This window comes from Cyprinus carpio, chromosome B7 (assembly GCF_018340385.1).
Source record: "Cyprinus carpio isolate SPL01 chromosome B7, ASM1834038v1, whole genome shotgun sequence".
NCBI classification, from domain to species: Eukaryota; Metazoa; Chordata; class Actinopteri; order Cypriniformes; family Cyprinidae; genus Cyprinus; species Cyprinus carpio.
The window spans coordinates 46,473,466-46,498,676 of NC_056603.1; the positions used below are offsets into that span (position 1 = coordinate 46,473,466).

General features: G+C 38.6%; 1 pseudogene; it reads left to right on the plus strand.

The window, feature by feature from the left end:
- The first annotated feature begins 14 nt into the window (after positions 1–14).
- Positions 15–25,211, plus strand: LOC122137843 (annotated as a pseudogene).

Below are 25,211 nucleotides of genomic sequence, written 5' to 3' on the forward strand. Positions count from 1 at the left end.
GACGACGATGACCCATGCGGGCTTCCGAGAACTACGAGCGCCTCTTGCAAAGACACCCCGTGAGAGCGGTTGAGAACAATGGGGACTTATCTTAAATGTCATCACAAAACCAATGACTCAAAGATGAATGACAGTACGGGACAACGCTCGACACTCCAGGAAGTGAACCTCACTAGGGAAATCGACGGACGGATCAAGGGGTTCCTCCCTTTACTACATGATGAACACAACTACTATGGAACCCATCGGAGGTCATGTGTGCGTGTTCCTAGTGGCACATCTTTTTTTGTGTGCTCCACTTAAATGACGTCCAAAGTTTATATATGTTCGATGAAGAAATGTTAATTAGCCAGGAAGGCTTCGACAGGTTGACATAAAGTAAAGCCGAATATTGCTTTGTTGAAAGACTGTGATTATCAAAAATTCTGGATTTATTTTGGTTTTGCGAAGAAGTTATGATCTTGTTCGCGGAAGAATATAAGGGTATAGTTGCTGTTAGAGTCCACTCTGGAGTTTGACCTCGAGAGAACGTCCACCTGTGTCAGCGTTTTCCAATTCTACTCACCTGCAGAAAACGGCCATTTTGCTGTGTATGCATGCTAAACAACTATTTCCAATGTTGTCCACTGGGGTAAGAGGCTCTTCACACCAAGGACAAAATAACTATAAACCATGGACTGTAACTATAAAAGTGCTTTAATCACTCTAATTCTAATAATAGGAATTTTTTTTTTTACACATGATTATCCAATCCAACTTTAAAAAAAAGCAGCAAATAACAGAACTGCCAGCACACACTTATAAATAAACAACATTATTCATCCCTTGGTGTGGCCATTCATATAGTTATTCTGGTTACAGTTATCGTTATTAGTATGCAACGGACCTTTAAACTCTGTTGTGTGTGAAGCCCTTTGATTTTGGTGTTGTAAGATGTGCACTGAGACAGGAGAACAGATTCACTGCCTTTGCTCTTTGAGGACAGTCTAACTGTTTTTCTCACCTTGTGCTTTTGGATTTCCCAGATGTTATGGAAATGTTATATATTTTTTTACAGGTATATGTGCAAAGTGGGAATTTTTGACCAAATTTACACACACTTTTTTTTTTTTAATCGTTCTGTATATTTTTTTATACATTATTGTGCAAAATTGTTCAATTGTTGAAGCTTTGATGAATTGTGTGAAATGCACTGCAGCTCCACAGAGAGTCTCATTGGTCTGTTACAGTTCACTTTCACCACTTAGATGGCACTACAGTAACCATGGCAACCGTGAACTTTCAAAGCTCAAGTCATCTTCTTGAAGAGTAGCACTTTAGCGAAGGGAAGCTCCAGAGGTCACGGCCAGAAAAGGCTGCCGCCTGTTACTGGACTAAAAGAGTGGAGGCTTTTAATAGTCTACATGTGAACTGTACCGTCAAAAGAAAGAGTTTAAAGGATAGTTCTCCCAAAAATAGTTGGTAATGTATCTTTTATGTTCCACAGAAGAAGGAAAGTCATACATTTGAAAAAACATGATGGTGAACAAATTCTGACAATTTCTTATTTGGATGAACTAACCTTTTAAACGAAAGAGTGTTGGCAATCAGTTTGAAGGCATTTTCCTCGGTTTAAAACCTTTTCTCTGTCAGTTTCAGTCTTCAAGTTGGTCCTGAAGACAGTTTGTAAGTATTTTGTGTATTTCTTTATATATGAAAAAGAATAAAAGATTATGGGTTCACACTGTTGTGGTCTGCCAATATTCCAAGGTTGTGAAGGAAATTTTCTGAATATACAGTGTTTATGTGATTGAAAAGTACGCTGTATGCTTTGGAAGAGGCAGAGGGAATTAAAATAAGCAGTTTTCAAACCAAACCATAGGTTTTTAGTAGACAAGAATGTCGACTGAGCTATAACAACACATGCAGAGGGTTTTTTCCAGACACAAACAGAAGCCCAACACGCACACCAAAATTACAAACACATACAAAAAGTGTTGTGATGCACACACAAAAACCTGATGTTTATTGCACAGAGCTAAATAGAGAGATATAAAAGGGAATTTTACATTTAATAACACTTTGCTTATGCCAGTGCCCTGGTAAGAAAGTTTGGCTTGACTTGCATTCTTTCCCTGCACCGCAATGTAACAACAGGCCTACCAAGAGAGAGAAGATCTACAGCATATAACCACCACGAAAACTGAATACACACATTTGCTCTATCACTTTTCAACATCATATATCTTTGAGTTTACAAGCAAGGAAAAACCATTATTTACCCTTAAAATGTGACTTACTGGAATAGGCATAGCTCAACGAAACAGACAAACAGCTGTGGAAAGTGGTAACAGAGGGTGGGTTGGTGTGTTTTTTTTGGTTGTTTTATAGTTTTTCATTCAATTTTATCTCGCTCCGATTTCACAGCAGTGGCATCTGGGATACTTAAATCTTTCCCTTCTCACGTTTTTCTCTTGAATCCCTCTTTCAAATCCTCCTCCTGTCGTCCTCCACGCCCTTAAACTCGCCCCTGTCTCTCCGTTCCCTCACTGACTTTTGTTCTCTGTGCCTCTTTGAGAAGAAGGATGTGGGGTGGTTTTTTGTGCGGTGGCATTTGGGGCTTCTGTTTTTGGGGTTAGGATGGGGTGCATGGCACAAAGCCAGACCAACTTCACAAGGTAAGTGTGTTAAGGGTTTGTGTGTTTTTGTATGTGCACTGGCACGTGTGTGTGTGAGAAAGAGAGAGAGAGAGAGAGTGAACGCAAGCATTCAGCAGGCGATGTTAAAATCCAAGCTTCCCATAAAGCAGCAGGATTATGATGCTGGAACATAAGACAGTTTGAGGAAACATTGATTACGTCATGTGTTTCTCTGCAACCCTCAATTAGACAGGAAACAATGTCCTGACAAGTGTTTGGTCAGATTGTAATTATTGTATTTTTCCAGTGCAGCAAGTTTTTTCAGGTTTTTTTTTTGTATGGCTGTTAGCTGACCTCATACACTGAATAAGAACTTGAAATGAAACATTTAGTTAGATTCTTATGTTTTTTGTATGCCATTGTCAGTCTTTGTTATGCAGTCATACACAATCTTGCCAGATGGTGTTTTGTTGCCACTTATGTTGTATATATAGTGATTCGTTTTTAGTGTTTATAGTGATTATATTTATATGTATTTTATATAGTTTAGTGACCAGAGTGTGCAGTTACTTGGCAACCACTGCATCAAAAAAGTCACTTGTTATACTTTTTACAGGGTACTGGTCAAATAAAAATTCATTGAATGTTATGTAAATCATAGGACAAGTTTTTTTTCATCATATTTTTTTTTCACACAGTTCCTCACAAAGGTATCATATGATAATGATCTTATACACACAAAAAGTTAATCTTAACATCATGATTCAGGGCCATTTTCAAAGCACAGTGATTGTTTTATAATATCAACAAAAATGTCCCAGTTGTCTTGTTTGTAGAATCTTTATTAACCTCTGGGTTTTGGTCAGGCTCAGAAGCGGCTGTACAATGTTTATGACATGCCCCACAAAAACCAACACCATTTGTTTCTCAGTCTTAATAAGTTGTTAAAATCCATGCATTCATTGTGAACCAGCCCACATAAAAGCAGCAGCTGTTTAATTAAGCGAACAGCTTAGATCATTGCTGAAAAAACCAGCTCATGTGGTGTGAGACACGTCTGAACTCAGGGGAAAACCATTAATATCTAGAGCTCAGTGTGGTTCAACTCTGTAACCTCACATCTGTTCATTTGGCTGTGTTTGTGTTTATTTCCTACTAATATGACAGAACTGGCAGTAATTAAAGTAGTGCAAGTACACTATAAGATGTGCAAACAGGATCCAAAAATAACCCACTGAATCAAAGTAAATAACGGATCCACACACCAGAAGATTTTTAAATAAGCAGTGGACGTTTGTGACTGGTACTTTATATACAATGGTTGTTTTGTTTGTTTGTTGCATTCTTGTGATTTTTTTGAAGTTTATTGGCATATTATTAACCACTAACATTTGAACATTTCAGCTCTTTTATGATGCTTTTGGTAATTCATATCTTTTATTCAGCAAGGATTAAATGATCAAACAGGGACAGTCAACACATTTATTATAACGGATAATACACCTTTTTCTATTTAAACATGTCTGTTCTTTTGCACTTCCCTAGTCATCAAAGAATCCTGCACAATATAGTGGAAAGTAGGTTTTCACAGAAATCCGCACAACCTGGTTTTACCATAGAGATACTAAGACCTATTATAATGATTACAACTTCAAATTTCTGAAGGCAGCGGTTGTGACACTAAAGACTGGAGTTGTTGGTTTGGCTGAAAATTCATCCTTTGCCTTCAGGAACATATTATATTTTATAATATACTATTTCAAATATAGCAAACAGTAACTTGAAATGGTTATTTCACAATATGACCATTTTTACTGTGTTTTTTGATCAAATAAATTCAGCTTTGGTGAGCCATAAATTTACTTCTCATTCATTCAATAAAAAAGGAATCTTACCAACCCCCAAACTATTGTAAAGGTAGCGTATTCATTATTTCTTATTATTACTTTAATGAATTATTATTCTTTAATTTAATCAGTCTAGTGTGTATTTAACATGAATCAAACATCTATTCTTCTCATTTTTATTCCTCCTCTATGCTCTCCAGGCCTGTATTCCTGTTGTGGTGGGTCACTTGAACGACGGAGGACTCAGGTGTTGGGGCTAGTGAGGGTTTCCCCTCTCATTACAAACCAAACTCCAAATGCACCTGGTACATCACAGTAAGTCCAGCACCTTCAGATTCTTTTGCTTTCCTGTTTTCACGCCTTACATTTTCATCCCGTCTCCTCTCTCATCAGGTTCCAGAAGGCCCATGCTGTGATGCTCCAGTTCAGGATCTTTGATCTAGAGGCGGATCCCACCTGCCGCTACGACTACGTGTATGTGTATAAATGGACACTCGTACACAGTGCAGAAACTGGGCCGCTTCTGTGGGACGTTCCGACCCGGAGCCCTCATCTCCACCTCCAACACCATGATGCTGGAGATGGCGTCTGATGGCAGCACAGGAGGAAGAGGATTTCTGGCTTATTTCAGTGGGGGGAAACCGCATGTCGATGGTGGGGTGACCTTTTAGGGTTTTTTTTTTTTCTTTCAAATATTTCATATCACAAAATGGTTAAAAGAACAAATATTTTCTGTCAGGTTTGGTCCTTGAAAATCCTAAAGGAATGTGTGTGGGAGACCTATTTATTATCATTATTTGGACCCAATCATAAGCGGAACAGTTAATTCCGCTAAAGGGAATCAAATCAATGAATTGTGAATCAAAATATAAACAACAACACATGAATTAATTAATTAAATACAGCCCTTTGTATTGGTTTAAAAATTTGGTTGATGCTAATTCTACTCCCCAGGATAAAAATGTGAATCCTGTACACATACCATTACTGTTTCAAAATGTTATTATATTTTTATATATATATTTTGGAAAGAAAAGTCCGTACCGATAAGTTCGCAGTTTTCTGTTTGAAAGATTTTCCAAATGTAATTGATTTATTTTTTTTTTTGTTTGTTTATTTATTTATTTGATGGGATGGATTTTTGGATTTTAGTGATTGATTAGTGTGTTTTGTATGATTATTTTATTTTTTTATATTTTTTTTTTTTATTTATTGGAAACAGTCGTGCTGCTTAATATTTTGTGGAAACTTCAACTGCATTTTTTTTTCAGGATTTGTTTGATGAATAGAAAGATTTCAAGAATAGCATTTGTCTGAAAAAATAAATCTATATTTTAAAGTAAAATTATTATTATTATTAATAATAACACTATACATCTTGATTTTTTTTAAACAATTTAATGCATCCTTGCTGAATACATTTATTATATTTATTTTAACAATAAAAAAACCATAGAGTGGTAACTGTAATTTATTATTCATATTATTTTCTTTTTTTATAAATATATGTCTGTCATTCTAATTCTAATGTTTTTACACTATTCCCTCCAGAGAATCATTCTGTGGTGCCAGACTGACGAAGCCCTCAGGGTTCAATGAAGACACCGAACTGGCCAGAATCTGATTACCCCAGCAGGCCATCAGCAGCTGCTCTATATGCACATATCTGTGAGTCCAACATGGTCAGCCCTGCAAAGATCAATTCACAGCTCCTTTTCTCTTGCATTTGTCTTCTCTCAATCTGTTATGTCATTAGCGACCGTTAAGTCATCCGAGAACTAATTCTATTTAGGTTGCCTAGAGACGTGCTGCTATGAGATTTTGTGCATGTGGATGAAAATTTTGAAACTCTAGTGCGTGTTTATGATGACAGCATAAAACAGATATGAGAGAATATATGAAAAGACCCTCATTCAGTGAAAAGTAGCGTTAAGGTGGGACATGGAAAGAGAGAGAGTGAGAGGAGCGACATGAAAAGTGCATGAAGAGCCTTTATACGCGCTTTTCAAAAATGAGCTTTTTTACCATACAGAACTACATATCGAAAGTGTGTATGTGTGTGTGCATCTGTACATGCCCAGGTGATTGAGTCAAGTTTTGAGAAGGCTTTGGACTTGGAATTAGACACATACTGTCGTTATGACTACGTGGCCCTGTTCAACGGGGGCGAGACCGACGACTCTCGTCGTATTGGCAAATTCTGCGGAGACATGGTTCCAAAGTGAGTGCAAACACAATGCACCAGATATCATTCAAAATCTATTCATACACTGTGACATTTAATGAGTCCCTTCAAAAATTATTCTAAGGACAGGGGATTTTGCCGTTTATATCTACACAGGAAAAGGATGTTGTTGATTTCTGCAAGGTCAGTCATCCTAAGGCAGCTTAGTGAAAGAATGTGCTTCCCAATTAGGAATACTTTCTCTTTACACAATTAACCCATTTCAAAAAATAGTGACCTCTGTGCTGTGGAAGGTTTATGAATTGCATGATAATGTTGGATAAGAATATTTTCTTCTTAAAGCAACACTATGACAAATTTTGCCGCTCTAGCGGTTAATAAACAGAACTGCACGCACCCGATGAAAAACATTCTAACCGTGCTTACTTTCTCCAAGTTGTTTATGTCTAGGGCCAATCCCAAATTAACACTGCACAGATAAGCAATAGATTCTTTTAACCTGTGTAAAAATGCATAAAAAAGTATTTTTTCGTTGTATTAAGTGGCAATAGTGTTTAGATGCAACTTTATACTTACGAATAGTGGCAGATACTATTTGCCTCTTTTGGTATTACTTGTATCACATTATAAAACAGTAGCATATATAATAACATATTCTGTATATAACTAAAAATCAAAGGATACGGCCTCATTGGGACCTTACTTGTTCTTATCCCTAAAGCTCACGGATATGGCTTAATATCACTTAAATGTTTTTAAATCATGTTCACCCAAGTCAATTCACCTTTATTTCAAAGCAACTTTACAGTATTAAATAGGAAAATAGTGTCATTGATGCACCCAACTGAGATGCAGTCATATCAGTAGGCCAAAAATGTTCTATTTTAATTTACAAGAGCATGTCTTGCCTTCAAGGCGGGCCCGAGTGTGGGCCTCAAGATCACACCAAGTAATAGACATTTTCACATTCGCATATTAAAAGAATTATGTTGACTGCTAATGAGCACATTACCACCCAAAAACTGAGATGGTCCTCACTGCCGAACACAACATCCAGGAGGGGCAAGTTTGGATCCAGATCCAATTTCCTCCCCACCTTACATATCCCTACATTCTACCTGTCTCTCCACACACGCCGTGGTTGGATCTTGTGTACTGCATGTGAGGGGCTACTGCAACAAACTAGTTGCTTTTCCAAGTGATTTCATCCATGCCACAGATGTCCAGCATAAGTCAAAGTTAAGGGTTACCCTCACCTCACGCCCAACGAAGTGATACTTAGGATCCACGTGGGTAACTGTGCTTGTTTTCAGATTCAGCCTAAAATCCCCATCTAGATCCAATTTACAAACATCGTACATATAAAAAAAATAACACCTTTAAGACTGTATTCTGGTATATAAATGGTCCCATAAAGGGATGAATCAAGCAGGGTGATGTAGGTCCGAACACCTTAGGTTAAACATCACTCAGTTTATGCCTTTACAGAAAGCCAACATGAATTTTCTATTGGTTTTTGCGATTATTGCAGAAAACGAGTTTTCTGTTCTAAAAGGTTCATGGTTTTCTTACACATCAAGCCATCTTATTAATCACAAATGTGCACAACTTACACAACCAGAGGTTAAAAGAGCTAAAGTTTAAGGGTAAACAAAGTACGCGCCCGTGGTTGTACAACAGCTGCATCACCAACCATTTTTTAATATTTATTTAAATCTACAAATTGGAAAAGCGGAATTAGGTGCCTAAGAGACCTATATTTGCTTCTTCAAACATTACAAAGGTTGTTCCTGCACTCATTAAGTCTTTTATTAGAATCAAGGCAGGAGAGAAAAACAGACAAACGTTTCGGCTATCTGCCCCCTTCATCAGTGTGACAATTCTTTGTTCTTGCTTGTTTCTTGCTCTGGCAGACAGCCAAAGCGTTGTCTTTTTTATCCCCCGTCTTGGATTCTAATAAAAACTGAGTCGAGTACAGACCAACCTTTGTAATGATAGAATCAAAATGTGAAAATATTCCTACAAAATATAGTTTTCAGGAATTCACCACAAACCTATACAAAAACCCCATTGACTTTGGGAAGATGGATCCAGGAGTTCAAAAATGCTAACTTGGTTTTCGGGGGCTTTAGAACTCATTCCCTGCAAGCGCTCAGTAATTGTTATTGCAATAGTTTTTAGAGTTTTAATAATGTTCTTTGTGTTTACATTTGTATGTCCATCGCGGTTTGTGACCCAATGGAAGATGAGCTGCTGGTGCACTTTGTATCAGATCTAAGTTTGACGGCTGCAGGCCTTCTGGCTCACTTACCAAAGTATTTCCCGCGGCTCCCGCAGCTCGCCACGAGCTGGGCCTGCGATCTCAGTACACGGGCGCAATGAGTTGGCACTTCACCTACCAAACCCACGAACTCAACCAGCAGACCTAAGCCTAAAATTAAGCCCACACCAAAAGCTCCCTCAAGACAAGCCTAAACCTGTACCACCCAGACTCAACACCTAAGAACCGAGATCTAAAACCTGCACCCAAGCCTAAGCCAGTCCAGACCTTACCCCCCCACAAGATCCGGTGCACGAGTCACACCAAAACCTGCTGTGAAGTGCCAGCAAAACCTACAAGAAGCCTACACCTAAAACAAAGTTAGACCAACACTACTACAGCAAAGCCCAAAGTAAAGCCGTGGTGTCCAACCAGCAGAAAGCCGAGAAAACAGCCCCATCTCTAACCTGGGAACAAAACAACAACAAAGAGCGCAGGTACAAATGCTATTGGTGTATGGCTTGTCCATAACTATAGTATAACTCGTGTGTGTGCTAGAGTTCAATTCATATGTTTTTATTGATTTTATATGTCTACTATTTCCTTCAATTTTCAACCTCAGTTGCCAACGCCACTGTGTTCCCTACCCCATGCAAGCGAACAGGCACTCTCGGTGACCCACTTCTGCCCCAGTCATTTTGGTGAGTTGCTTCTTCATTTATATCCCTTTCATCCTGCCTATTTCATGCTCTACTCCATTCTACCCTAATTGCTGTCACAGACTGGACATTTCTATAGACTCATAAGGAGGACAGTCATTTGAGGGCCTTTAGTGCAGACAGCTGCTCGCACAGTAATGATGGACCTTAGAACATGGTGCTTACAACAAACAGCTAATGTAATGGTCAAGACACTGGTAAGTATCTACTACTAAATATTTATTGTAGAAACTTAATCTTCTGTAAAGTGACCTTTGCAATGATTTGCATTCATGAAAAGCGCTATACAAAATAAACTTGAATTGAAGACTCAAAACTATAATAATATCTAAAATAAACATTTTTAATAATACCCTTATTAATAAGTGTATAATTTATTATTATTTTTGATATTATATTGTTTTAATCTAGATTATTGTTATTACTTTTATAATTAGCCTATATTATATTAAAATTAATAGCAACAGCTATAATTATAATAACTATAGGCTGCTGTTATTAACCATTACAAATTTTAATATTTTATCATTATTATATTCTTAATCATTTGCCATATTAAAATTTTCCTTACATAAATTAAATTTTATTAATAATATAATTATCTTCTTAGTTGCTTTTTTTGTAATATATATATACATTTTATATATATTATTACATTCAGTATATATATATTATTACATTTTTATTGGAATCTGCATGCAATTGTATATTGTGCATCAGATGCATGCAATCAGCTGATTTTCTTCCTTTATAATCTCCCACAGCTGTTGACTGGCATATTAAAGTGATATCACTACCCCACTTACCCCTGGATCTCAAGGAAGTGCTGAATTTGACTTGGTGACCATCATTAAGGTCTATAAGCAGGCCGTTGTAGACTTTCAGTTCAGAAAGAGAGGACCTCCACCACATCTGGCCACACAGTGACAGCAACGTGCATGAAGTGTGAAGAGTCCTGCACTGCATAAAGGTGAAAGCAAACCCACAAAAACCACGGTTCAACACCACAAGCAATTTGTAATACATAGTTTAAAGGGGTCAAATGATTCGATTTCAAATTTTCCTTTCTCTTTGGAGTGTTTACAAGCTCTTGGTGAATAAAAAGGATCTGTAAATGGTTGCAGAGACTATAACGTCTCAAAAAATCCACAGAGATACGTCTTTATGAAAGGTGCAAAGTAGACTTGTCCATGCCCTCCTTAAAAACGGCTTGTAAACTTTCTAGAAACGCCCCCCCACAATCTCTACGTCACTTTGTGGGAAGATTTGCATAAAGCGGACCGCCCAGATTGTTCACGCAAAGAAAGAAGGCGTAACCTTTTTATTCTTGTTGTAGTGATCGTTGGTTGACCCGCCCGCCATGTCGTAGAGAGACGACTAGACGCTGTTTTGTTCCACTGTGAAAGTGAAACTACTTTTGTTAGTAGCCTTCCAAAAAAGAGGACGATAGCGGGAGTCGCCTGCAAGCCCCAAGGTACGCTCCTTTGTAAGAATCCACCTCTGCTCACTCACGGCTGGTTCTCGTGTGTGTGACGCTGTTTTCATAGAGGAGAAGTGAAACTTTCTCTACTATTTTGTTTTTGCCTTCCAAAAGAAGACACTACTAGAAATCAATGTTTATATCACGCTTATGTATGGCGTTTGCTAATTTTGTAAATGTCTCGTCGACTCTGGAGCTCTGACTGGCCGTACAGGGCATCACAATATGTTAAGAGGGCGTAACATTTCCCGTCACACTCGCTTGAGGCCAATCACAACGCTGCTGGATAGCTGGCCAATCAGAGCACACACCTCACTTTTCAGAACGATGAGCTTTGTAAAATCCGAGTATGCGTTTCAATCCAGAAGGCGGGCATAGAGGAGCCACAATAAATGTGTACAGTAATGTGGAAAATAAATGTTTTTTGAACCTGTAAACCGAATAAACACATTTTTATTGCACCATTGAATACACAAAATAATGTTGTTTTTAGCGGCATCATATGACCTCCTTTAAGAATATGTCACTGGATTGATATTTTTCAAATCATTTCACTGACCTCTTTTGTTTTGTTTTGCAATTTTACATCATAGGATCGGTGAACTATGTGCTGAGGGACCCAGCGCGTGAATGATGAGGCCTTTGCGCATTCTGTGACAGAAGACCCATCCAGCTGCCTTCTTCAGCATTAAGTTGCTCTCAGCATGACTGCTAACAAGCACTGCGCCAACCTCGTAGAAAGAAACAGGTTGACCTCACTAACCACCCCTGACCATCACAAGTCGGATCCCCTCACTCTGGTCTACGATTTTATCAGGCAGGGAAAGGTCAAGTCAAATAAACTAAAATCCTTTATTATGAATGTGCCACTCTTCTTGCCCCTGTTTACACGATGTAATGAGTAAACAGTTTAAGTAATATTATTCTATTCCTACAGCACGAAACAGAGAGATTCAGAAAACTGTGAGTCCCATGGTATGCCATCACCCCAGACCTTTCAGTCATAATCAGGTAGAAAGTACTAGCGCGATTTACCATTATATCTTCAGTTGGGTTTTGTATTATTAGGTTAGATTATGCCATTTTGATAAGCCCCATGTAATTCATTATAAATGATAAAGCTCCTTTAATTAAAGCTGGATGACATGTAAACATTATGAATTTTATCCAGCCTTCGTTTCTTTACAATAATTCTCATCAAAATTCAAGTAAGTTTAATAGATACAAATCGTTGAGTTGATAATATTTGCCATAATGACCACAAAACCATATAACACCGGCATAAATCATCAATACACACTATCCGTTTAAAAGTTGGGTGGGTGTTTATTTAATATGTTTAAGGTGTTCTGACAGAAGCCTCTTACGCTTTACCAAAGCTGCAGGTAATTCTTGCATCAAAAAATACAATAAACCAGTAATTTTTGTGAAATTATTACACCATGTCAAATAACTATTTGCTATTTTAATAAGTGTAGAATATTTATTAACAAGTGTTGTCTCAAAAAAGATCTGGTGCGGAGTTTGTAAAAACAACGATCGCAAGGATGTTCTTTTTATGAATAAGAAATGTTCTTAAAAATAATGTCCGTTTTGAATCAATTTAATGCATCCTTGTTGATTAAAGATCATTGTTCCCCTTTAGTATAAAACCAAACAAACAAAAAACTTACGGAACTATTAACTTGTTAACTGCTACTGTAGATTATATTACCCTCGGCATTGACTAACCCTCTCTGTAAAAACAATCATGTCATGACATTGCTATGTTGTGACAACAATTTGTAAAAAGACCACAGAGGATTTCCCCTCTTTGCAGCTAAGTGTTTCCAGTAGCCCAATAGCCAACAGAAAAGCTGTATAAGTCGTCCCATCAATTGTGGACACAATCTAGAATCGAGCGTGCTGTGTTTAGTGTCCTGCAGTGCTGCAGGCAAAAGAACCAAAATTCCCCTCAAAAAAGAAAAAAAAAGAAGGGCAACATGTCCTTTTTGCGGTCCACTCTCACCATTAGCGTCGCCTTTCAATCCCTCACAAGACTCAGAAAACAATGTTTGGTTTTAGTTACATAATGTCATCAGAAATATTAAACACGCAATGCTACTCTAGAAACAGAGTTAAACTGCAGCTCCCACAGACATTAAGTATTAGATAATTATGCGGCCATATGTGTCGAGAGCATAAACTATAGATTATGTCCAACCCTCTCCATGGACCATATATATACTTTTAAATTACGTTTGTCATTTAACAAATTACGATTCAAATTATATTTTCTGAAAGCGTATGCTGCCTCCTTTACTATACAGGGTTATTAAATAAAATATTAATAAATAATAATAATAATAATTATTTCTATTTAAACTTAACACATATTTTGAATAATACTGTATTCTAATCACTTTGGTGGCAGATTGATATACCGACATGATCGGACATGCTTAAGCCTCATGTCAAGCAACACATCCAGCACAAAGGAAAGGATTTGTCACACTGAAAAGTCACCAACTTATGTATTATACCAATGCGGGATTGTCTGAATTCCTGCCACCTGAATGAGACAAACAATCTGTTGTCCTGAGGTCACTACAATAGGGAATGGCACTGTTCTTAAAGGAGGCGGATTGCCCCAATACGATCCGGTGTACAACCAGATCAAGGGACCATGGCACAAACTCATCTTTATATTTAATTAAGAAAAATATAAATTTTATTAGCAAATATTCAATACACTCAAAGTAAGTAATCTCTTATTATACAAAGAATGTATTATTACAATAATTTGTATTTTGTAGTTTTCTTAACAGTTTAATGATTGGGCCATATTATACTAACATTGCAGATGAAATGCGCATGCCTGGGAACCTCAGCCAAGAATAACCCACATACTCTCTTATGTACACAAAACTAAAAAAAATACTAGCAAAATGTATCTAAAAGAGCCAAGTATAGCTTTTGCATAGGAATATAAAAACTTAGCCTAATATAACATCACGACTCTTCATAGAACAGCATTATTTGATGTTATGTTAGTCATGTGCAAATGAGTTATCGTACAGGACACCAACAGATCACCCTAGACAGCTGATATTGACCCATCACTTTGCGTTATAGTGTGTCCCTTACAGTTCTTTTTAAAGGTTTCCTGCTTCCCACACTATGTTGTCTATCTGAAGATCTTTTTTTTTTTATGAGTCATTGACCTGCCTATATCCAAGCTATTTCAGTATTTATGTGTTTTACTTTTGTATGGCATGTAGATGACTCGAAGACAGAATCAACTAGGTAGAAGAGATAGGTGGTGGGATGTTTTATAACTGAGATAAGCAGTCATGAGAGAGTTAGCTCAGCATTAGTCAATCACACACAAAACCCACACACACACACACACACTAACCACGCGATAGGCTATAATATCACGGCCACAATTCCCACCTGCAAAGTGTGTGGAAATGTGGAACATAACCCTCCTTCTCTCGAAAGGATATTGCTCATGCTATAACATTTTCATTTAAGACTCTTATTTGAGTCCCACTTTTAGGCTGCTCTTAAATTAGACGTGTTTCTTGCATGTAAATTAATCAGTTGATTTGGCGTACATACGTTTTTCCATTTGATGACTATGTATTTTAACACTAGCCTGCATTAATTACAGGATGTAATTACTGTTATATAATTGCACTTTTGACCCCTCCCTTAACCCCTTAAACCACCACTTGAAACCTAACCCATAGGATTGTAGTAATACACCAACCGTGTCCCCTCAATTCTTACCCGCCTTCATCCCACCTTCAATAAGCAGCAAATGTAGTTTTGCCCAGACAAAATGCAACACAAATAAAGTACATCATTGCGTACTTATTGTTTTGATGGAAAGTACATAGTAGCTTTTTTTTTTTTTTTCCCTCGTTAATGTCGCGACCTAATATATTAGGACGAGCACGAGGTACCGGATGAGATGTGTTTTGTGTATTCGCAACATGTATCATTATACACATAAAAATAAAATCTGCACACTCGTCTAATCTCATTTACAAACAACGAAACAGACAGACTCTTACTTTAACCATTTAAATTTATTGATCTATTATTCTATCTTTCTGATACAGATGAAATAGCTAGAAATAGAAGCTTAACAATGAACTATCATAATATTACTAGCACACTAGCTGAACAAGTCTTCTTTTTTTTAATGCTTAAGTCATATATCTTAATAAATAAGATATATTAGCCATGATCTAACTTCAAGTAACACCATGATTGTAACTCACACTACAGCAGTCGGGCATACAGCCTAGTTTCCAGTGCATTTAGTAGACTATAAACCTGTCTTCTCTCATGAGAACTAACAATCTGTTCTAGACAAACTGTATTTTCTAGCAAAACTAGACATTGCTAATCAAGAAGCCATTTTAAACACTAGTTTGTAAATATTAGCCGGTATTTTGGACCATTTCTCCCAAGCGAAAAATAGTATTGCCATACCGGTTTAGTCTCTGGGCCTACAATTTGATTCGCTAGAGGATAAGAATATATAGTGTCTTTTTACCAGGTGTTGTGAAGGTTGGGTTAGCATAAGGTGAGTGAATATGACAGCTCGCCCCCCCCGCACAAAGTTGGTCAGACACCGGCCACAATGGCCAACAAATTTCATCAAGCAGCCCAACAATGCTCGTAAAAATTGCTGAAATTCTGTCGGCTATATCAAAAAATCCCGCTTCAATCTATTTAAAGCAGGATATAAAATGTGAGTCGCCCTATCACATAGATCACAGACTAAGGGACAGAAACATTAGGTCATTTATGTGCCCAAATAATAAAAGATTCTAGTCTTAGACTAGTGCAAACACAGTGTATTGGCATAACAAAGTTCTTTATCATCATTATAAGAATAGAGAAATGTGATTAGAGTATGAGGCTTTTAAAAACTCAAGTAATACTGCCTAAATGCATCCCTGCGAATGATGAAATACATAAAAAACTGACGTGAAAAAAAAAAAATCAATAAAATGCCTATAATATATCCGCACACCTATGCAACTATTCGCCGCCTAGCCTTGACTTTGTAAATTCATGGCGAGGACAGAAACAACTAGAGACTAACAATCTTTTTGACAGGCCACAATAATTGAATTCGAACAATAACCTCAAGTTTGATCAATCACACAAGCGACAGAAATGCATGTTCACAAGAAATATCACAAAGATTGTTAAGACCACACCATTAAACTCTCAGAATAAATACCTGTATGGGTTGGTCACCAGGTGTTCACTAAAGACCATTAACGACACTCCTCTTATTAAGCAGCAAATTTTACTGAAAGTATCTGATTTTTTTTTTTTTATATTCTGGATGAAAGAAAATTCAAACTACCCACAGCAGAAAGACCAGTATGACAACCTGGTCTATACAGTACAATTAAAGCGAATACAAGCCCAAACTAGTAGCACTTTCTAGCATTCTAGGCACCTGCTCCAAAAGGTGTATTAATTACCACAGTTATTGCTTAGTGTTAGCCCATGGATACAGTTTCAACTTTGTGTCTTCAAAAAACGGCCTTTGTACATAAGTTAAAAATACGTACTCTGCGTTGCTATGTTGTTTCAACCCAAGAGGCCTTCGTATTTTCTCCTTTCAGTCTCACCACCAAGGGCCCTTCAACCGCAAATGTCAAGTCATGAAGAGAAGAGTTATAGCAAATCAAATTAGCCAAGCCATAGGATTACAGTTAGATTAGGATTTTAAGCATTACAACTGAAACATACGGTTACTTCCCGTGCTCGTTCCAACCTTTCAATTTACGCGTCTATAATGGAAAGTATTGATAGTGAAACAATGTAAAGGGCTTCATAAAACAATGCAGCGGTGTAGAGTTTAAGCACGACAGTGACGTAAAACTCCACCCTCATCTCATTTCCCTTTGCCTTCCAACAACTTAGGCTGAAGTAATTTGTGCTTTGTGTGCACTTCCTGTTTAACGGCCCGTTGTTACCAACGAGGGTATGGAAATGTGAGTGGGCCGATAGCGGCGAAAACAAGCAGGACAGCGATAGGATAGAATGTGTGAGGTGGCATAAGACGATTTCATAATGCACTGAAGAGTGTTTACTATATAATGGCTCTGTGGTAGTTGTAAAAGTCCATTAATGCGTCATTTTAAATCCCTCTCGTACAGTGAAAATTAGGAGAACTGTTACTAGCGCCCCACCCAAAAAAGTAATGTTTCGTCATCCTAGAGGCCCCTGGGCGAGCAAAGGTCACTGGCAGGAGTCAGATTGCTGCGATTAGGGGCAGACAAGGGACTTTGGGCCCGCCTCACAAGACAGCAAAAAAAACAGCCTTCCCTGATTGTCCAAAAGTCTGTGGACACATCCGAAACCAGCCTTAAAAACATTCACAAGTTTTGTCAAATAATAGACCCTACTGTTACTTTATGGCCATTATTGAAAAGGTATAGTTTCACCCAGTACAAAAGTAAAATTGTCCTCATTTACTTTTCTTATTACTGTGGCACGCACAAAACACCTAAAATATGATCCTCTGATTCAGGAATTATACCAGTGCTAATATGGATTTATGTTACCTTTAGTCCTTAGTAGAGCTTGAAAGTTTAGGGTTCCCCCCCCTTTTAAATAACAAAATCAAAAAATGATCTGGGCCCCTTTTGCAAAAGAAAGAAAAAGCCCTATGAGTTTTTAGCCAACTATGAGGCCGATTGATAAAACAAACAATCACAAATTCTCATTTTGGTGTGACTGCATACTTTTTTAAAATGATTTGAAAATGGACAGGAGTTCACTACTGCAGAAAGAAATCATTAAAAACATGTCCTAAAACTAAGAACTTTAAACCTGTACCAGATTACAGTGTCTCTTCTCTAATGTCTCTTCTAGCTTGTTTTGCTCTGTGGCTGCGTAGATTTGATAAGCAGCTGCCAACCAAAACAGGTGACATGGCATGGCTATGCACACCTGCTAGGGAGCCAACATGACCCCATAGGTGGACCAGAAGTGTTCGTCCAGGGAGCCATAGTGGCATTGCATGGTGTGGATCGGTACCAAAGTTGGGTTTGCGAAGCCACGGCATGCCATTCCTACTTTGATAATTATTGCAGCTCATCCAGGACTGACAGGACGCCGTTGAAAGCAATTAAGGGAACCAAATGATGGCGTGTGACCACAGATCATCAAAGTTCCCGTGGAGCAAATCTTTAGGGATATTTTACTGATATTTGCATAGAGGGGCAGACACCAGCCGCAAAAAGCCAATGGCGGGGTAGAAGGGAAGACAGCCATGGCCGATGGGAGAAAAGATGAGGGGAGGGAGGAAGGATGACGGGCGAAGCTCAACGGAGATGCACGTTTTGCTAGAAGACAGGAGGTGGAGGCGAGGGAAAAACGTGAGGAGCGATAAAGAGGAAGACAAGGGTTGCGGACAGAATAAGCGGTAATTCAGACAGCCAACTGTCCAGAGGTGCTTACACGAAGCGTGATGAGGACGCATATGATAGCGACCAGACAGGAGGATGGGATGCTAGATGCCCCTTTCAAAGAAACAGCTGTGGATGTGGAAGTGAGGAGAAGAGATTTGCAGGAGGGCGCGCAAAGAGCTCATCTATCGGAGTTTAGGCTCTTCATGGGTATAGAATTCCGTCTGTTCCCCCGAATTCAAATATAAAATTTGCCGGAGGAGCCGATGTGATTTGTAGTCGTTAATTATTGCCAGTGAAGCAACCACCTGTATACGCACAATAGTCCCATATGTCCACATAAGTATAAACAGATATCACGATTGGGAGGATGGTGACATGCCCGAGGTGCAGAAGGATGAGCCGGGCCCTAGATGGCTAGCCAGCAGGTTACAAACACCCCAGGAAAGTAATTAAGAAAGCGCGTAAAATAGGAGACAAAGGGACTGCCCATAGGGTTCAGGCACTCCTTACTCCACGTGAAAACCTCCACAAAGTGAAAGGCAAACACAAAAATAAGGGGAGGAAATTGGAGAAGGGAAAGGGAAATGTGAAGTCCAGAATTCGTTTCCACTGGTCTGCATTGAGTGGGTACGAAAAAGCAGGAGTATAGGCACTGCCGTAGGCTTGCAGTTGGGGAAACGATAACCAGACAAAAATGAATGTTCTCAGTCACTCTCGGTGGAACAGTCAGTTGTGCACGTAAGTATATGGACAGTGACCACATGATTGGACCAGACAAAAAAAACCGAATTCATCTGATTAGCAAAGAAAAATATCTCCTGAGCTTAGCGAACACATTGTTTGAATATACAGGTTGTACATTTATTTAAACTGAAAACATAGCCTAGCACTACAGAAAAGTTGAAGGGTAGGTTGTTAAATAACTAGTATTGCTTACAGAACGCTTGGACTGTTGGAATGGTATGGACATCACAGAGGCAAAACTGTCATTTTTAAAATCCTTTAGACAGCATTTATGGAGGTTCATGTGCAGATTTCAGCAGGCAAAAGGCAAAATCCCATGGTTCTCAATACAAATCCCAGCAGCATGGTGCTATGAAATGATGGATTTTTAGCAGAAATAAACAATCCTGCTGTTGCAAGTGCAAAGGTCTCAATGGGCTTCAGGGTCCCTTTTTTTCCGTTAGCTCAAGCTCTTTCGTTTTAAAACTATGTTTTACAACACACAATTAAAAAAACGATCGCCGAGGCCTGCCTTTCTACCACTGTTCAATTCTTCCCAGTGAACGGAATCCGGGCCGTGACGTTCATTGTCCATCTGAGATTCACACTGGACTTCGGTCAACACTTATGAGCAAACAGTGAGCTTGTTTTTTTCAGTGCTGACGGTCTCGTTTGCTTCTCACTGCGGCCTGCATCTCTCCTGCATTTAAAGCTTTATGAAAGTAGGTCATGTGGGGACAGCCAGTCGCACACCGGCCGGGTCTCTTTGTAAACGAGCGTCACCCCTCAGTGTATTATTCATGCCCACCGCTGCATAATTAATCGGCCCAGATTATCGCGTGCTTGTGCTCTAATATGAAGATGCACTAATGGATATTATTTTAGACGATCTCAACAACAGCCGATTTCGTGCAGTCTCACGGCGGTTAGTTTTACCTCAGAACGGGAACAGAGAACATTTCTCACCATTCGACATTGTCTGTTGTGTGGCGGTAGAATTAATTCTTATTTTCGCCCATGTTAAATGCAGTAGTGCTGGTTTAAGCGTCTCTTCGCTCGACATTCGCCATTACAGGGTGAGCGTGTGATCCCGGCAAGAGCTCTTATATCCAGGAAGGAGATCTTTTGCCTTTCTGTTCGGACACGCACTTCTAAATAACAGACAACCGGCGTAAGTATGTAAGTGTCCATATTTTATACAGGTCATTAGACTTGCCCTGAATTCCTGCACAAAATTGCCGGCTGTGAGGTGTGTGTAGGACGGTCTGTCGCCATCTTCTCTTTGATCCGGACGTCTTACCTTAATCAGGATAAAAGCCGTCCGTGTTGCCAGCTCCGGCAAAGCAGCGCAGCACTGTAAACGTGATGTGTGTGTGTTTGTAGTCATATAGAGCTGTAGTTGGCTGTTAAGTGTTGCAACCAATTATCCGTCAGCAGCCAGTGGGTCTCTCTTTATTCTCGGTCTCTCTTTTCTCACGACAGACCACTTGATCTAGTAGGCTGCTATCTTTTTCCCCCCTCGCCGACTAGGCAAAACACTCGCGAAACGTTTTTAGGATGGCGTATCGGACATTTCATTACAGCTCTCTGACTCATGACTGATTTCAATAGAAATGTTACAGGTCTTATTTGCCGCAAAAAGTTAATATACTTTACAGTCCGGTCAAATGATAGTTTTTGTACTTTTAGGGAAAGCATTTTTCTTTTAAACTTAAAAAAAATTGTTCAAGTTGGCCAAAGCCACAGACAATAATGATCGTGTAAAATACTGCATATTGTGTCTAACTAGTGCCATACAATTGTAGCTAACCATGCTAAATTTTGTTATAATCTTCCATAAGTAGCCTACTATAGAAAAAATCGTAATGCTAGAGCACCTGCTTTGCTGCTTTTAAAAGAAATGGCCTCCAGGATCGCAAACGAAAATTGTCTTAATATCACATGTGCTACACAATCATCCGTTCCTGTGGCACAATGAGTGGTAAAAAATTTAAGATTTGTTACAATGATAACAAAGCCGTATTTAAACTATATACATGTGCCCTTAGTCTGATAGTTTTCTCCATGGTCTGGTCTGTTTGATAATTATATATATTTCATATTATATACTTTCCTGCGGTCAGGTTGAACAGGAAGTATACTGGACGCGCAGACAAATCAAACACAGGTTGTGAGATCTTGTTTTTAGTTTATAGCAATAAAACAAAATTTTTTAAGCACCCATACATTAGGCCATAGCCCATTTATATATTTCTAGGGCCGTGACTGAATATTTCTCATAAGGACACATAACATTGTTAATGAAAGCGCAACTGCCACAAGCAAAAGAGCACGAGACTGTTCAACCTGCTTTTCTGTTAGATTATTCACAACTCGCACCCATCTGCACTTCCGAGTCCTCCAGCCTAAGCAGCCTATAATGTCCCTCTGTAAGCACGCCAGGTGGCCCCTTGTGATGGGGCAGTGAGCTTGTAAGAATAGTGCTATCATTAGAGAATATTGATTTTGTTTGTTACACAGGCCACCTGGCATGAATGGGACAGCAAATGTCTGATTTGTGCCTGACTTGATTATTTCTAAAGCATGTGTGTGATGGGGACAGTATTGGTTATTATTAATAATCCTTTCATATCAAAAACATCCATGACTTTTATTAAAAAGTAGCAGCAGCTTAGCAGCTTTTTAGCAGTAGTATTTAATATACCTCATCTATATTTTAAGCCTTTCTCACGCGCTTGGGCACCTCTGAAGATCATATTTTATTAAGACATTTTAATAAAATATTTAACATGTTTTTAAATGTGAATAGGTCAGTAGGGCTTTATACTCTGTGTGGGCATACTGTAGTTCTCACATAATGTTTTTAATACTGTGCTACATAGCATGCAGAATACTGCCAATTTAGGAGCAATATCAATAAAATGGCATTTATATTGATATGTTTATGTGTATGTGTATATATGCATGAGGGTATATGTACTCATTAGGGGGTTGGGCTTTGCTGTGTGGCAGAATTGCTCGATGATTGACGGGCTGGCTGTGTATTTGGTGACCACCTCCCTGAGGATTAGCCCAGGCAAGCTCTGTGTGTGGGTATGAAGTATTACTAGTTTTATAGATGAGATGAAAGAGGAAGTCAATGCTGTGGAGGTGCAATCGAGGAGTAGGTGCCAGCAATGCACATATCAGATGTGTCGGGCCCATAGCTATCAGATGAAAACCCACCAGGACTTAGAGTACATGCTCTGCAATACGGTACAGAACAAACCAAAACTAAGATTAAATTTGAGGCCCCCAGCACTCTAATACCTCAAACAAGTTGAGGCTGGTTCTCATAATGGCAAAGACTCAAGTTCTCAGGTTATTTGAAGGCTGCATTAGGACCAGGGATAGTGGCAACGGCTGGTCCTGGAGTGCCGCTGTCCTGCAGAGTTAGCTCCAACCCTGAAAAAATAAGCCTCACTTGTCTGTAACTTAGTATCCTGAAGACATTTATTAGCTTGTTCAGGTGTGTTTGATTAGGGTTGGAGCTAAACTCTGCAGGACAGCGGGCAACACTCCAGGACCGATGTTGCCTATTCCTGCTTTAGACACTAAACACTCTGAGCATTTTAATATTACAGATTCATCCATTTTACCATTGTCTGTTCTCACAAATTAATGCTATAGTGATGATTTATGCATTAAATCCTGTATCAGTGTCACTGATGACAGATAAATGACTTAACAGGAAGTGACTCGTTCGCTCAGAAACTTGAGGAAAGGGTTAATCTGCAAATAGGATAAGAGGATAGAAGAGCCCCCCTGTGGCAGTTCGCAGAATTACACAGCTCTTATGATAAAGACAGATGCTTTTGTTAAATAAATACAGTGCTAAGACCTAAGATAACAAACAGATGGATGGTCGAATGCACTTGAATTTTTCAGAAGGGGGGAAGAACAGATGTGTCTTTGTTCGTCACCTGATGCCAGGAGGCGCTGATCAACGTGACGTGCGAGGGATCGTCAGTCTAAATCCTGGCAGAGGTACATGACCACACATAGGTTTTTTTGAATAGTCTTTACAAACATGCTTTGCTGAGTGATGCATTGTGGTTTTTTCGTCCCATTCAAAAAGAGTATGACCCACAAACAAAAAAGTTCTTTCTTTCCCAATTTGAAAACGAGACAAAACATTAAAAGCTGGCTGAACTGAAAACACGCACTGGCATCCAACATCCGGACACATACTCACTAATCATCACGTCTGGTTCTGGACCCCGGTGTTAAAAACAGGGCTCAGAAATAAGGTTTCTTTTTTGCTGGCACTACAGCTAAGAGTTTCCATTGGCCCTGCCAAATGTTGTTCCTGGCCCAAATAGAATAAATATTTTTAGCTGAATTAATTAACCTGATTTTTAAACAAAAGTTAATAATGTAATTCAGACAGTATTTATTATAATACAGGGTGTCAAACTATGCATTTTATCATTTTTATCTTCTTCTAAACTATGCTTTTTCAAGACCATCACAAGTTATGCTTGCAGTTTTGGACAAAAATTATGTACGTTAAGTACTGTAGTTACCAAAGAGAACTGAATATTTGACGTTTGTAAGATAAAAAAACACATAGCTAGATGACCATGAACATAAGATGTAACAAAACAGCACTGACATACAGGACAAGTGTCAGTTCTGTCAACAAAAGTTGGTTTTGGTCACCTGAGGGGAGAATAATGGATTTTCTAATAAGAAAGATAAATGTGTAAACAGGAACTTAAATTCTAAAAGTCATCCTTTGTTTAAAAGGCCAGATAAGACTGTATACAAAGCAGGGAAATGAGGAAGGAAATGATGAAATGAGGACGTCAAAGTGTTTTGTATTTTCACCTGGTTTAACACATGCTGTTCCTGAGATAATCAAAGTTTCCATCCCATCACCCTTCAGCAGTCACCCAAATATGGACTATAGCTGGCAGCATGCAATAAGGAGCACTTGACACTTACTATACCTCCTCACTGCTGTTATAAGTTCATTAAAGCATTCCTTTTACTACAGTTCAAGTGTTCATAATGTCCATGAATAGTACAACACAGACAGAGCACCAGGGAATAAATCTCCTCTGAACTTACACCTACAGTACTTCAGCGTGAACTGTTCCTTCAGTTCCTGTTTCCTGAGGACATCATGTCCATTTGTTAGCACCCTGTTTACTTTCCCAAACCTCCCCTGGACACTTCACTTTCTTTGTTTACATTGTGTGAAATAAATGCTGACCTCACTTTGTCCATTTTCACTGACCACCTACAACATAACATACAACAAAAAAGCAGAGAAAAGAGGAGAAAAAACAATGATGGTGAGAAGTGCGCATGTGTGTGTGGCTAACGGCAACTACTATCAATACAAAGCTATTCTTAGTGACTAGTGAAATGTCTAGTTGACAACGTTGTCATCCTGCAGGCTATGATTATCATTCAACTGATGTATGAACGCTTTCTGCATGCCATCTCAGTCACTTTACCTAAAATTAGTTAAACACAAGCAGTTCCGCAATTGTACATGACACAGCCTTTTTCCACGACTATTGACAAGTAATCTACAGAGCAATCATGATAAAGCACTCAGCTTTTACAGAGAGCAAATAGTGCAAATGAGATGTACTCATACATAAAAGCACTTTACTGCTCCCTGATGGCCATCATCCATCAGACAGAACATACAAATGCATTTACTGAAGACATCCACCATGCTTCTCAAACACACAACACACTTGTTTTTTATTTCTCTCATAGGACAATCCATTGACTGCCATTGATTTTTATACTAAGCTAATGATATTTTCTGTCATGTAAAAACCTATATCATCACACATTTTTTTTTCTTTTTTTTCCATTTTCAGTTTTCAGGTTGTGGCTAGTCTCATAGAGTCTCCAAAAGATAAGAAACAGAAAAATGACCTGTAG